Genomic DNA, 12,358 nt, shown 5'->3' with positions numbered 1-12,358 from the left:
AAAGAGGGTTTCAGTAGTATTCTAGGACGAGTGGGATTTAGATGCAGGTCTGGTCTAAAAAGTAAATCAGTGTCCTGTTGCTTTGGAAACAGTCGAGCTGAGATAAATGAGGACTGTTTATCTAGAAATCGCTTAGGAACCCAGCACGTGGGCTGAGAACTGAATCTGCTTCTGAGGTCCTCCATGCAAAGAGGCAATCTCTCATTCTTCCTAAAAAAATTTCAAACAACAAACCAGCTTATTATCTTTGATATTGGAGAAGAAAGTTTCTCCGTGAGTCTGTGGTCACGCAGAGGAGGTTGTCAGAACCCTACTGCAGCAGTGTCCCCAGGAGAAGTGTTTCCTGTGAACCCTGAGGTTGGCTTCTCTGTGTCTTGTTCCAGCCTGATGAATGCTGGCTGGATCCCTACCTTCTCAGTCCAAGCCAGTTTTTATTTTCTCAGTATCCCGAGCGAAATGTGTCATGGAGATTAAAAAACACTTGCAAGATTCATGTGATTTTATTAAATGTCTATCTATAGTCCACAGAAAGGATTGTTGAACTTCCAAACGTATGAATTCCTGGGCTGTGTGGTCAGTTACCAGCTGCTGCCTCACATCTCCCCTGTCTGGCATATATTGCATTATTTGTTATAAACAGATGTTATTTTAAGTCTTATACAATTTATGTCCACAAAATATCTGTCAGGGTAGCTGGGAGAGGTGTTTACTTCTAAGGAATTAGAAAAGTGATTGTGGAAATAATACAGTGGTTTGTATGAACAGAAGTAAGGACTGCTTCTGAAGGCAGAAACTCCTGTATCCCTGTGGGTTAATCAGCAACTGATGTACAGCTGTGCTTTGGGGGTGCGGCGCCGACCTCCTGGGAGCGTCTGCACGTCCAGTACCAAAGTCTCTGGAGTTTACCTGGAATGTGTGACGGCAACATTCTGAAATTCCACTTAAAATGGAATAGGATCGTTCTTCAATCCCACTTTCATGGGTTATGTGTGCCATGGGATATTCATGAGGACCTCGAATTGGCTGCAAATATGGAAATATTGTCAGGGAGGAGGTGAATTCATTTCTTTTGACCCTTGTTTCAAATGACCTGCTTTCCAAACGAGACAGGAATGGGCACCGTGCTATGTGATAGTACCATGTGTTCTTCTGAAGAATGTTCCATACATATGTTTAAGGATCTCACTTAGGAAAGCAGCTGTCTTGTAATAGAGAGGATTATGTTTTAAATATCCATTTTCCTGGTCCATCTGTGCTGAATCTATAGAAAATGTAGAAAATGAGTGTTTTCATTACAATTGTTAAGCTAACTCATGTACACTCATTTCATTCCCCCAATGCTGTAGAGTCTATAGAGTTTTATGAATTTGTTAAAGAGAGTTTTATTTCTTAAATTCTATTCCTAAATTCTTCTTTTAACCATATATGCACCATTCATATTTATTTACAATCTGATAAATCATATCAAACATTATTAATTGAACCTTTGAGCATCTTTGTATTTTATCCAGAAAACATTTGCTCTATTTTGTCTTTGGAAGACTTAGCCATTTTAGTTATAAACAACTTCATATAATAAACTTTCTGTAGGAAGTGGAACTATAATTATTTCTATAGTCAACCTCGCATCTTGTTCCTTCTTGCTATTTAAGTATTTATGTAGGTAGATAGGTATTTATTAATGGCTTGGTATGTTTGAACAACTCCACTTATTAGTAGAAATGTGGATCTAAAAAGAAGAAAGGGAAGATGCCAATATTTTTTCCTTTGTGTAATGCAATGTAAAAGAAAATAAAGCTAACCTAATCCTGGGGGTATTTTAGTTTTTCTTTTTTTAGACCTAGAGCTAACAGGTGCAGATAATATTCTTTGAGCATTTCAAAATCTTTATAATTCTTTCAGGTTATATTTTTTATTTTTCAAAATGGAGCAACTTTTCCCTGCTAAATGAAATCTTTCTCTTGGGGTTGTGAAGAGTGTTGTTAATTAAAACTGGTGTGGAGTTGGAAATGCAGCTCTGTGGAATGTATGTGAACACTGGGCCTGATCCATTTTTAGCCTCTCTTTGTAGTTAGATGTCCTGGTAGTAAAGTGGAAACTATGGAGATTTATATGTGCCCACATCTTGGCTGACCTCAGTTAAATCTTAAGAACAATGGCTTGTTCAGTGTCACTGTGGTTTTAGCTCAGATCGGTTACCAACTGCATTCTGAGCCAAGAGTTGTAAAATAAATTCTGGAAGGCTTATTCTAAATGCCTTTGTTCTTAGTCACAGTTAGGACAAAACTAAATTAAAGAAAGTGATTCAGGAAAACAAAAATGATACAAGACTATTCTTTTATGTTAATAATTCACAAATACTATTAGAGATTAAAGGAGAAATGGTACTCATGACCACTTTGCAACCATTATGCAAGAGTTCTTAGCCTCTGTTTGTGAATAGGTTTCAACAGAGTTTTGGATGATCTGAAATTACATGTAAAATTAGGTCCAGATGAGATTTTTTTTTTTTTTGCTGAGATAGACCCTAGCTTTCATCATATTGTCGGAGAACTCTGTGACTCAACAAAGATCACCACTACTGCACTAGAAAATCTACATATAAATATCAGCCCCGTGTGTGAGCTGATGATCCCTTCCTAGGGCCAATATTATAGGGAATTAGGATGAAATAAGGCAGATGTTTACAGGGAATGTGGTATATGGAAACCAATGTTTTCAAAATCCTCTCTTTTGAATAAGATGGGAAGAAAAAAGAATGATTTTGTTATGCTTGATAAGTAAAATGAATAACTTCCAGAGGACAACACAGCATATTTCTTGGATGATGAGTCTCTCAACCCTCTGAGGTTATGGGAGACACCTATTGTCTGATTCTAAGCAGATTAAAATCCAGCCCTTACAGTGCTTCCCTGGTGGCTCAGTCAGAAAATAATCTACCTGCAATGCAGGAGACCAGGGTTCAATCCCTGGGTTGGGAAGATCCCCTGGAGAAGGAAATGGTAACCCACTTCAGTATTCTTGCCTGGGAAATTTCATGGACAGAGAAACCTGGTAGGCTACAATTCATGGGATCACAAAGAGTCAGACACAACTTAGCAACTAAATCAAGAGGTATTAAAATATAGCCTCTTCTCTAAAGGAAAATCCAACTATCATATATAAGGAAAAGGCACCATAGTTCCTGGGTAGAAAATGAGCATTCTGGGATTTGTCTTCCAGAATTTAAGTACCAAGAAAACGATGAGCCATATTACTTCCTATTTGGTAGGAGAAGGTCTGGGGAAAATCCAAGGAAAACAGAAAGCCAGTTATTCTTTTATCCCCCTAGAAATGGGCCAGTTTGTGGTCAGTCTTACTTCTTTAAAAGGCAACTGGTCTGTGTTCTGAATCCTCCAAACAAACCCTGAGTCCAAAGAGGGTAGCATTCACTGTGCATCAATTTCCAACTCTCACTGCTGTAAAACTGTGGCTTGTTTGAAGAGAGAACTAGAAGTAGCACTCCTGGCAATCCCAGTTTTTCATACAATTGGCAGTTTGTCATAGCTCCATAAAACTGTGGAATGCTAAAGCAGGAAGAGACTAAAAGCTCATCTAATTCAAGCTCTTCCTTCCACAGATAACGAGGCCCAGAAAGACAGGCTTCAACTCTCTGCCTCCTTTGTTTTGTTTTACATTGAAAATACTACCCATCAGTCTCTTTTGCAGGCTAAATACAAGTTTAGAGGATATAAGATACCCCAAAATGGCATTAATCTTTTGTAGGCAGGTGAATCAGGCTGTGAGAAGGAAGACATGTCCCCTTAAGGAGTAGGAATAGAGTGAGTAGCCAAAGGTGGAGGAAGGACCCAGTCACCTCCCAGCGCCCAGAGGTGAAACAGTAGCTCTGTTCACTGCTGGCCGAGCAGTGGGTGTAACTGAGCCTCCCCGCAGAGATCCGCAAGCTCTGAGAGCCCAAGGGAACCAGTGGTGCAGACTTGACCTTTTCCATACCAGCCTTTCTGGGTGAAACAGGAGAAAGCAAGAGCACCTCAAATGAGGATCCAGCTAATAGTTGATAAGTGCTCAGTGCTCAGTCCCTTAGTCATGTCCAAGTCTTTGCGACCCCATGGACTGTACCCCACCAGGCTCCTCGGTCCATGGGATTTTCCAGGCAAGAATACTGGGTTGCCTTGGCCTCCTCCAGGGAATCTTCCCAACCCAAGGATTTAACCCAGATCTCCCTCATTGCAGGTGAGTTCTTACCATCTGAGCCACCAGGGAAGCCCATATACAGCAGTGCCAAGTTGTAAATATATAGAGAGAGGCAGTTTTACAGGAAAAATGGTAGATTAATAAAAGTGAGTTCAGCTCTATTGTGGCCACTCAGTAAAGTCTAGTAGCAACGTATAGATAAGTAAGAAATGAAAATGGAGCTTCTGTTTTCAAGCTTTTGCAAACACCTCTGTGTCATGCTGGGATGACCTATCCATCTTTCAATGTCCAGCTCTTCCACAAAGGCTTCCCTGATAGCCCCAGACAGAAATTGTCTCTAAGCCTGTAAATTCAACTTTGTTTGCTCTGCTCTTTCTGCTTATCTGCCTGCCTGCCTTCTGTCCTTCCAGCCTTTCTCCTTTGATTGACGTAATACAACGCATCAGGCTGGTAGCATTTGCAACCCTACTAGACAGTAAAGGTCTCAGAAAACAAGTCTTTAATTTAATATGTAATCTTCATATCCCCCTCCCACACCAGCATCAAGCATAGAATTTTGCACACAGAGGATAAAAAGTAAGTTTTCTGTTGAACAAATGAAATTATTATGGAAAGTTAAGGCTTTCTGTTTGAAATCTACCTTCTCTTGCACCTTTTAAAATGTCAGCTTGTCTGTGTACTAAGTTTATGCTTAATGTTACAAGAAACAACTTAACTCTTTTCCAAAGCAATTATATCATTTTACATTCCCACACCAAGGTACAGGGATTCCAGCTTATCCACATTAGTTATTTTCTATCATTTTTTACAGCCTGTCTTTTAGGTATGTGGTGGCGTCTCACTGTGGTTTTAGCTTGCACTTACTTAATAGCTAATGATGTTGACCATCTTTTTAATGTGTTTGGTAGCCATTTGTGTACTTCTTTGGTGAAATGCTTGTTCAAATCTTTTGCCCATTTTTAAATTGGATTTTTTTCTGCTTATTATTGAGTTGTCAGAGTTATTTAAATATTTTGTATATAATTCCTTTCTTAGATGTATGTTCAGAAATATTTTCTCTCATTCTGTGCCTTGTCTTTTCATTCTTTTAACGGTGTCCTTCAGATACCAGAATGTTTCTGTTTTGATAAGGTTCGATTTGTCACTTTTTTCCTTTTTTAGTCATGCTATTAGTGTTATATCTAAGTAAAATTTGGCTTATTCAACATCATTGTTGTTGTTGTTGAGTCGCTAAGTCATATCTGACTCTTCATGACCCCTGGACTACAGCACGTCAGGCTTCCTTGTCCTTCACGATCTCCTGGAGTTTGCTCAAACTCATGTCCTTTGAGTCGATGATGCCATCCAGCCGTCTCACCCTCTGTTGTCCCCTTCACCTCCTGCTCTCAATCTTTCCCAGCATCAAAGTCTTTTCCAATCAGTCAGCTCTTCTCATCAAGTAGCCAGAGTATTGGAGCTTCATAGAGTTTCTCTTATCTTTTTTTCTAAGAGTTTTATAATTTTAGCTTTACATTTAAAAATACCCAGTTTGAATTATTTTTTTGGTATGTGATGTGAAGTTCTAAATTCATCCCTTCACATATACATAGACTGTTGTCACAGCACCATTTGTTGAAAAGACTATCCTTTCCCCTGAAATCATTTAGCTCCTTTATCAAAAATGTATTGACCATGTATGGCTGAGTCCTCTCACTGTTCACCTGAAACTATCACATTGTTAATTGACTATATCCCGATACAAAATAAAAAGTTTTAAAATAACAATAAAGAAAAAGAGCTTTGAAAAGAAAAAAAAATCAATTGACTGTAAATGAAAAGGTTTATTTACAGATTCTCAATTCTGTTGCATTGATCTGTATGCCTGTCCTTAGACCAGTACCACGCTTTCTTAACTACTGTTGCTTTATAAAAAGTTTTGAAATTGGTGGATGTAAGTTCTCAAACTGAGTTCCTCTTATACAAAAAAATTTTTGCTTATGTAGTTCCTTCATATTCCCATATAAATTTTAAGACCACCTTGTCAATTTCGATGAAGACAAAAGTCTTCTGGCAATTTGATAAAAATTATGTTGAAAGCATAAATCAATTTTGAAAAATATGCCATTTTAACAGTGCTGACTCTTTCAATCCATGAACATGTATATTTATTTATTTAGATCTTTGTTTCACTTATCATATAAAGTTTTGTAATCTGCAGTGTAAAGTCTTGTACTTCTATGTTAAAATTTTTCCTAAATATTTTATTCTTTTTGATAGAATTGTGAGTGGAGTTGTCTTAATTTTATTTTTTCATTTTTCACTGCTAGTAAACAGAAGTGCAATTGATTTTTGTTCTTTGATTCTGTATCATGTGACCTTGCTGAACTCATTTATTAGCATTTGTGTGTGTGTGTTTGTGTATGAAAGTGAAAGTGAAGTGGCTCAGTCGTGTCTGACTCTTTGTGACCCCATGGACCATAGCCTACCAGGATCCTCCGTCCATGGGATTTTCCAGGCAAGAGTACTGGAGTGGGTTGCCATTTCCTTCCCCAGGTTATCTTCCCGACATTTTCTATATACACGATTATATCATCTGTAACTAAAGTTAGACTTGCTTTCCAATTTTGCAGTTTAACTAATTGCCTCGACTATTCTTCACTGTGCTGTAAACGTCAGTACAATATTGAATACAAGTGGTAACAGCAAGTATCATAGCCTTGTTCCCCATCTTAGGAAGAAAGGATTTAGTTTTTTTTTCTATTAGATATGATACTAGTTATAGATTTTTCATAGATGGCCTTTATCAGATTGAGGAAGTTCCCTTCTATTCCTATTTAGTTGAGAATTTTTTAACATGCAAGAAAGCTGAATTTTGTCAAAATTTTTTTGCACCTCTTGAGATGATAATGTGGGTTTTGTTCTTTATTCTATTAACATGGTGTATTACACTAATTGATTTTCAGATATTAAATCAACCTTGCATCCCTGGGCTAAATTCTGCTTGGTTTTATGTGTTGCTGGATTCAGTTTACTGATATTTTGTGAAGGATTTTTGTGCCTATGTGTATGAGGGATATTGGTTTGTAGTTTTTAAAAAAATTATAATGTCTTTGGCTTTGATATCAGGTAATACTGGCCTTAAAGAAAAAGTTGGGAAGTGTTTCCTTCTCTTCTGTTTTTTTAAAAATATGGAAATGATTGGTTTGTTTCTTCCTTAAATAGTTCATGTAATTTGTCAATGAAACCATTTAGGCCTGGGCTATCCATTGTGCATGGATTTTTTAAAATATTTATTTATTTATTTGGCTATGTTGGGTCTTAGTTGTGGTACATGGGCTCTCTACTATGTGGGATTAGTTGCTCTACAGCATGTGGGATCTTAGTTCCCTGACTAGGGATGGAATCTGGGCCCCCTGCATTGCAAGGCTGCCGTCTATGGGGTCCCACAGAGTCGGACACGACTGAAGTGACTTAGCAGCAGCAGCAGCAGCATTGCAAGGCAGATTCTTAACCTGTGGACCAGCAGGGAAGTCCTTGTGCATAGATAAATTACTAATTTAATTTCCTTATTTGTTATTGATCTGCTCGATTTTTAATTTCTTCTTGAGTTAGTTTTGGTTATTTAAATCTTTATGGGAATTTTTCCATTTCATTTAAGTCATCTAATTTTGGGGCATAAATGCATTTATCATGTTTCCTTGTGATATATGAGAGATTTGCTTTAGCATTTCTTGTAAGGCAGGTCTGCTAGCAATGAATTCTGTCTTTGTCAATATCTTTACTTTGTTTTCAGTTTTGAGTAGTGGTTTTGCTTGATATAAAACTCTTGATTTAGTTTTTCCCCCAGCACTTAAATATGTCATACAAATGTCTTCTGGGATGTATAGTTTCTGATGTGAAATCAGTCATTAATACCTTGTTACCTTGTATGTGATGAATCATTTTACTCTTGCTACTTTCTAGTTTTCTCTCTGGCTTTGGCTTTCAACAGTTTGACTATGATATGTCTACATGTGTATCTCTTTGGGAGTATCATACTTGGGTTTGTTGAGCATCTTGGATTCACAGAGTACTATTTTTACACAAATTTGGGCAATTTTAAGAAAGCAACAGTTAGAACTGGACATGGAACAACAGACTGGTTCCAAATAGGAAAAGGAGTACGTCAAGGCTGTATATTGTCACCCTGCTTATTTAACTTATATGCAGAGTACATCATGAGAAACACTGGGCTGGAAGAAGCACAAGCTGGAATCAAGATTGCCAGGAGAAATATCAATAACCTCAGATATGCAGATGACACCACCCTTATGGCAGAAAGTGAAGAGGAACTAAAAAGCCTCTTGATGAAAGTGAAAGAGGAGAGTGAAAAAGTTGGCTTAAAGCTCAACATTCAGAAAACGAAGATCATGGCATCCGGTCCCATCACTTCATGGGAAATAGATGAGGGAACAGTGGAAACAGTGGCTGACTTTATTTTGGGGGCTCCAAAATCACTGCAAATGGTGATTGCAGCCATGAAATTAAAAGACGCTTAACTCCTTGGAAAGAAAGTTATGACTAACCTAGGCAGCATATTAAAAAGCAGAGATATTACTTTGCCAACAAAGGTCCGTCTAGTCAAGGCTATGGTTTTTCCAGTGGTCATGTATGGATGTGAGAGTTGGACTGTGAAGAAGGCTGAGCGCCAAAGAACTGATGTTTTTGAATCGTGGTGTTGGAGAAGACTCTTGCGAGTCCCTTGGATTGCAAGGAGATCCAACCACTCCATTCTAAAGGAGATCAGTCCTGGGGGTTCTTTGGAAGGAATGATGCTAAAGCTGAAACTCCAATACTTTGGCCACCTCATGCGAAGAGTTGACTCATTGGAAAAGACTCCGATGCTGGGAGGGATTAGGGGCAGGAGGAAAAGGGGACGACAGAGGATGAGATGGCTGGATGGCATCACTGACTGGATGCACATGAGTTTGAGTGAACTCTGGGAGTTGGTGATGGACAGGGAGGCCTGGCGTGCTGCAGTTCATGGGGTTGCAAAGAGTCAGACACGACTGAGCGACTGAACTGAACTGAAGCCATTATTTCTTCAAATATCTTTTCCTTCCCTTTTTCTCTTTCTCCTCTTTCTGATACTACCTTTACTCATATAGTGGTATATTTGATGTTGTCTGACAACATATTTTTTTCTTCATTCTTTTTCTGTTTGTTTTTTTTTTCTTTAGATTAGATAGTTTCTATCTTCAGCTTATCTGATTATTTTATTCTTTTATATAAAATCTTTTGGGTCTCTTTAATAACTTTTTCATTTAAGTTGTTGTACTTTTAAACTCCAGAATATCCATTTGACCTTATTTTACAATTCCTATCCTTTTGTTGACATTCTTTCTTTTTGAGTCATTATTATAATACTTCCCTTTAATTATTTAAACATGGTTTCCTTAATTAGCCTTTGAATATAGTTCCTTATTTTTGAACATATTTCTAATTACTGTTTTGAAGTCTTTGTCTGCTAAATCCAATATCAGGGTGCACTTGGAGACAGTTTTTATTTACTGCTTTTTTTCTTCCAGCGTGCATCACACTCTCCTATTTCTTCTCATGTCTCATAATTATTTTGTTGTTGAAAATAGGGCATAATAGATAACATATTGTAATAATTCTGGATTCTGAATTTTCCCCAAATGTGTTGCTGCTGTGTTTTGTTTAATTACTTGCCTAAACATATTTATAGACTCTGTTTACCCAGCACTGTTACTGCTGATGTCTTTGTTTAGTGTTTAAAAAAATTATTGTTCTTATTTTTAAGCCTGAATTCATAGGGATCACTTGATATTTGCATGGATTAATGACCAGTCAGTGAATGGTCAAACATCTGTGCTCAAACATCTCAAGACAGTAAAGCTTCCATCCTCTGGCAATAGATTTGTGTGTCTGGGTGTGTATGTTGGGGAGCATATTTGAAGTCCAGGTCATTTTAAAATGTGTATGCCCTGGATTTGTTTGCGAGTGAAATCCTTGAGGCCTGGCGTCCTGCGATTCATGGGGTCACAAAGAGTCGGACATGACTGAGCAACTGAACTGAACTGAGACTCCCTTGTCTCTTTTCCGCACACACAGGCTTACAGTCAGCCAATCATATGTGGATAACCTGAGTCCTTTCCATTTTTTTCTATTTAAAGCACACGGAGAGAGCTTATGAAGGCCCCCATGGTGGTCTTATTTTTCAAATCTTCCTGTTATCTCTCTGAGTGATCTGCCCATCTGCTGCTTGTTTCGGCCATGACTGTATTCTAGGACTGACTGAGCTGCTGGTATTCCCTTGTTTGTTTGCTACTTAGATGGCTAGTGTTACTCACAGTGTTGCTGGTTGTGGAGGTTTATCATGCTCTGCTCCAAATCAGCCCCTCTGACAGTGAATATTAAGAGTGTCTCACCTTTTCCCACCTTAGTAGAACTACTTTATAGACTGAGCTGGGGGTGGGTGGGAAAGAACTAGTCAAGCATGTCACACAGACTCCCACTATTCAGACTTGAAGCTCAGTATCTTTTCATGAATAGCCACGTGTCGGTGTAGTGTGTGCCTGTACTTGATTTTCAGAGGCCTGAATGGGTTGGTTTTGACAACTGTATCCAGTTTTATCACTGCTTTTTTGGAGAGAGGAACTGCTGAACTATTCACTCCACCATACTGGAAGTCCCACCTCTGCATTGGTCATTCTTACTAGCTCCTCAGCTGATTCTGATGTGAAGTCAGAGTTGAGAATCATAGAGATAGGGTACGGTTACAGGAGGTTGAATCTTGATTTCACCTCATTCAATAAACACTTACTGAACACTGTCAGGCACTGGACACAGTGCTGAGGATATAAATCTAACTTTTAGGCCATCCCTCTCCTTGAATAGTCACAGGAATGGGACAGATAGAGAAGGAAATCAATAATGTAATGTAATCATGAACATTTGTGGGTGGGTGGTGCTGGGTTTGGGAGCAGTGTCAAGAAAAGACAAAGCCTACCAGCTCATCATTTTTTTCTAGAACATGCTGATAAGTTGTCATAATGTTTTCAGAAAGTAATATAGCCATTAAGTAGATCCATACTTAACATAACCAGGCATAGTTACTCATCCTGAGGAACTAGGACAATTTTTCACAATTATGTGAAATTACGATGATTATAAACATGACTTTGAAGAACTAGCATTTGACTTCATGTAAAGTTTAATGAGTTTCTTAATGCTTTATTTCTAATTGGACTGTGATGATTTCATAACCTCTGTGTTTTGTGCTGTGCTTACTCACTCAGTCGCATTCGACTTTTTGCGAGATGTGAATAAATTCAGAAATAGCTAATCAACATCAGAGTCATTATGGGCAGTGTGACATGTTGTTGTGGTTTCCGAAGTGGGGAGTCCATGAAGGCAAGCCAAGGAAGTGTAGGAAGATATATTAGCACTTCTGTCTTTAAAAAGATTAAATTTGGCCCTGAACATTTTTCTATTGGTTGAAATTTCATAAAGTGAGAATATTTATTCAGCAGTATATGTATAAAATTTATAAATAGACAGACATATATAGGTGACATGATCAAATATGTTTGGATCGAGAAGACTCAGACACGAAGTTGAAGGCCACTGGTATAGAGGAAAGAACACTAACCCACATGGGTGCTGGTCCTACTTCACCTACCAACTTGCTGGGTGAACCTGGGCAAGTTACAAAGACAATCTAGGTCTTCTACATCTATAAAGCAAGGAGGGTGGTGTAAATGTCCCTGAGATCTCTTCCAGTCCAGTGATTCTAGAGTAGTTTTGTTCTTGCTTTTCCTGTCAAGAATAATTACGAAGTTGTACGAGCAGAAGGTTATGTTGTTGTTCAGTATTTGAACTGGATGAAGTGCAAGTTTATTTCTGACTCCCTGGAACATTTCTAGAGAGAGCTTTCTCCTGGGCTACATCCCTTCTCTGTGGTGCTGCTGGTCATAGATGTGATGATGTCAAACAAACCATGATAGATCCGTAAATTCTATTAACTTCAGGCATATTAACAGAGGACATGTCACAATTAGTAGTAGAGTACAGGTAGATGTTCCTGGACACAGTTACAGATGTGTGGGTGCACGTGCATAGACAAATCAATCCTTACCTATAGTTTCAAAACCTACCTTAGTTTCAGGGACTTCCCAGGTGG

At 38.3% G+C, this 12,358-nt stretch overlaps 2 protein-coding genes across 3 annotated transcripts in view; both read left to right on the top strand.

Moving 5' to 3' along the window:
• The window catches only part of LPIN2 (lipin 2), a 375,312-nt gene that overhangs the window by 135,487 nt on the left and 227,467 nt on the right, over positions 1-12,358 (top strand). The gene's annotated exons all lie outside the window — the stretch shown is intronic.
• MYOM1 (myomesin 1) overlaps positions 1-12,358 on the top strand; it is a 120,810-nt gene that overhangs the window by 5,638 nt on the left and 102,814 nt on the right. The window lies entirely within an intron of this gene.

The sequence above is a fragment of the Bubalus kerabau genome, chromosome 21 (genome assembly GCF_029407905.1).
Source record: "Bubalus kerabau isolate K-KA32 ecotype Philippines breed swamp buffalo chromosome 21, PCC_UOA_SB_1v2, whole genome shotgun sequence".
Taxonomy (NCBI): domain Eukaryota; kingdom Metazoa; phylum Chordata; class Mammalia; order Artiodactyla; family Bovidae; genus Bubalus; species Bubalus kerabau.
Note: the sequence above shows the minus strand (reverse complement) of the source record. Positions and strands in the feature narration are given on the sequence as shown.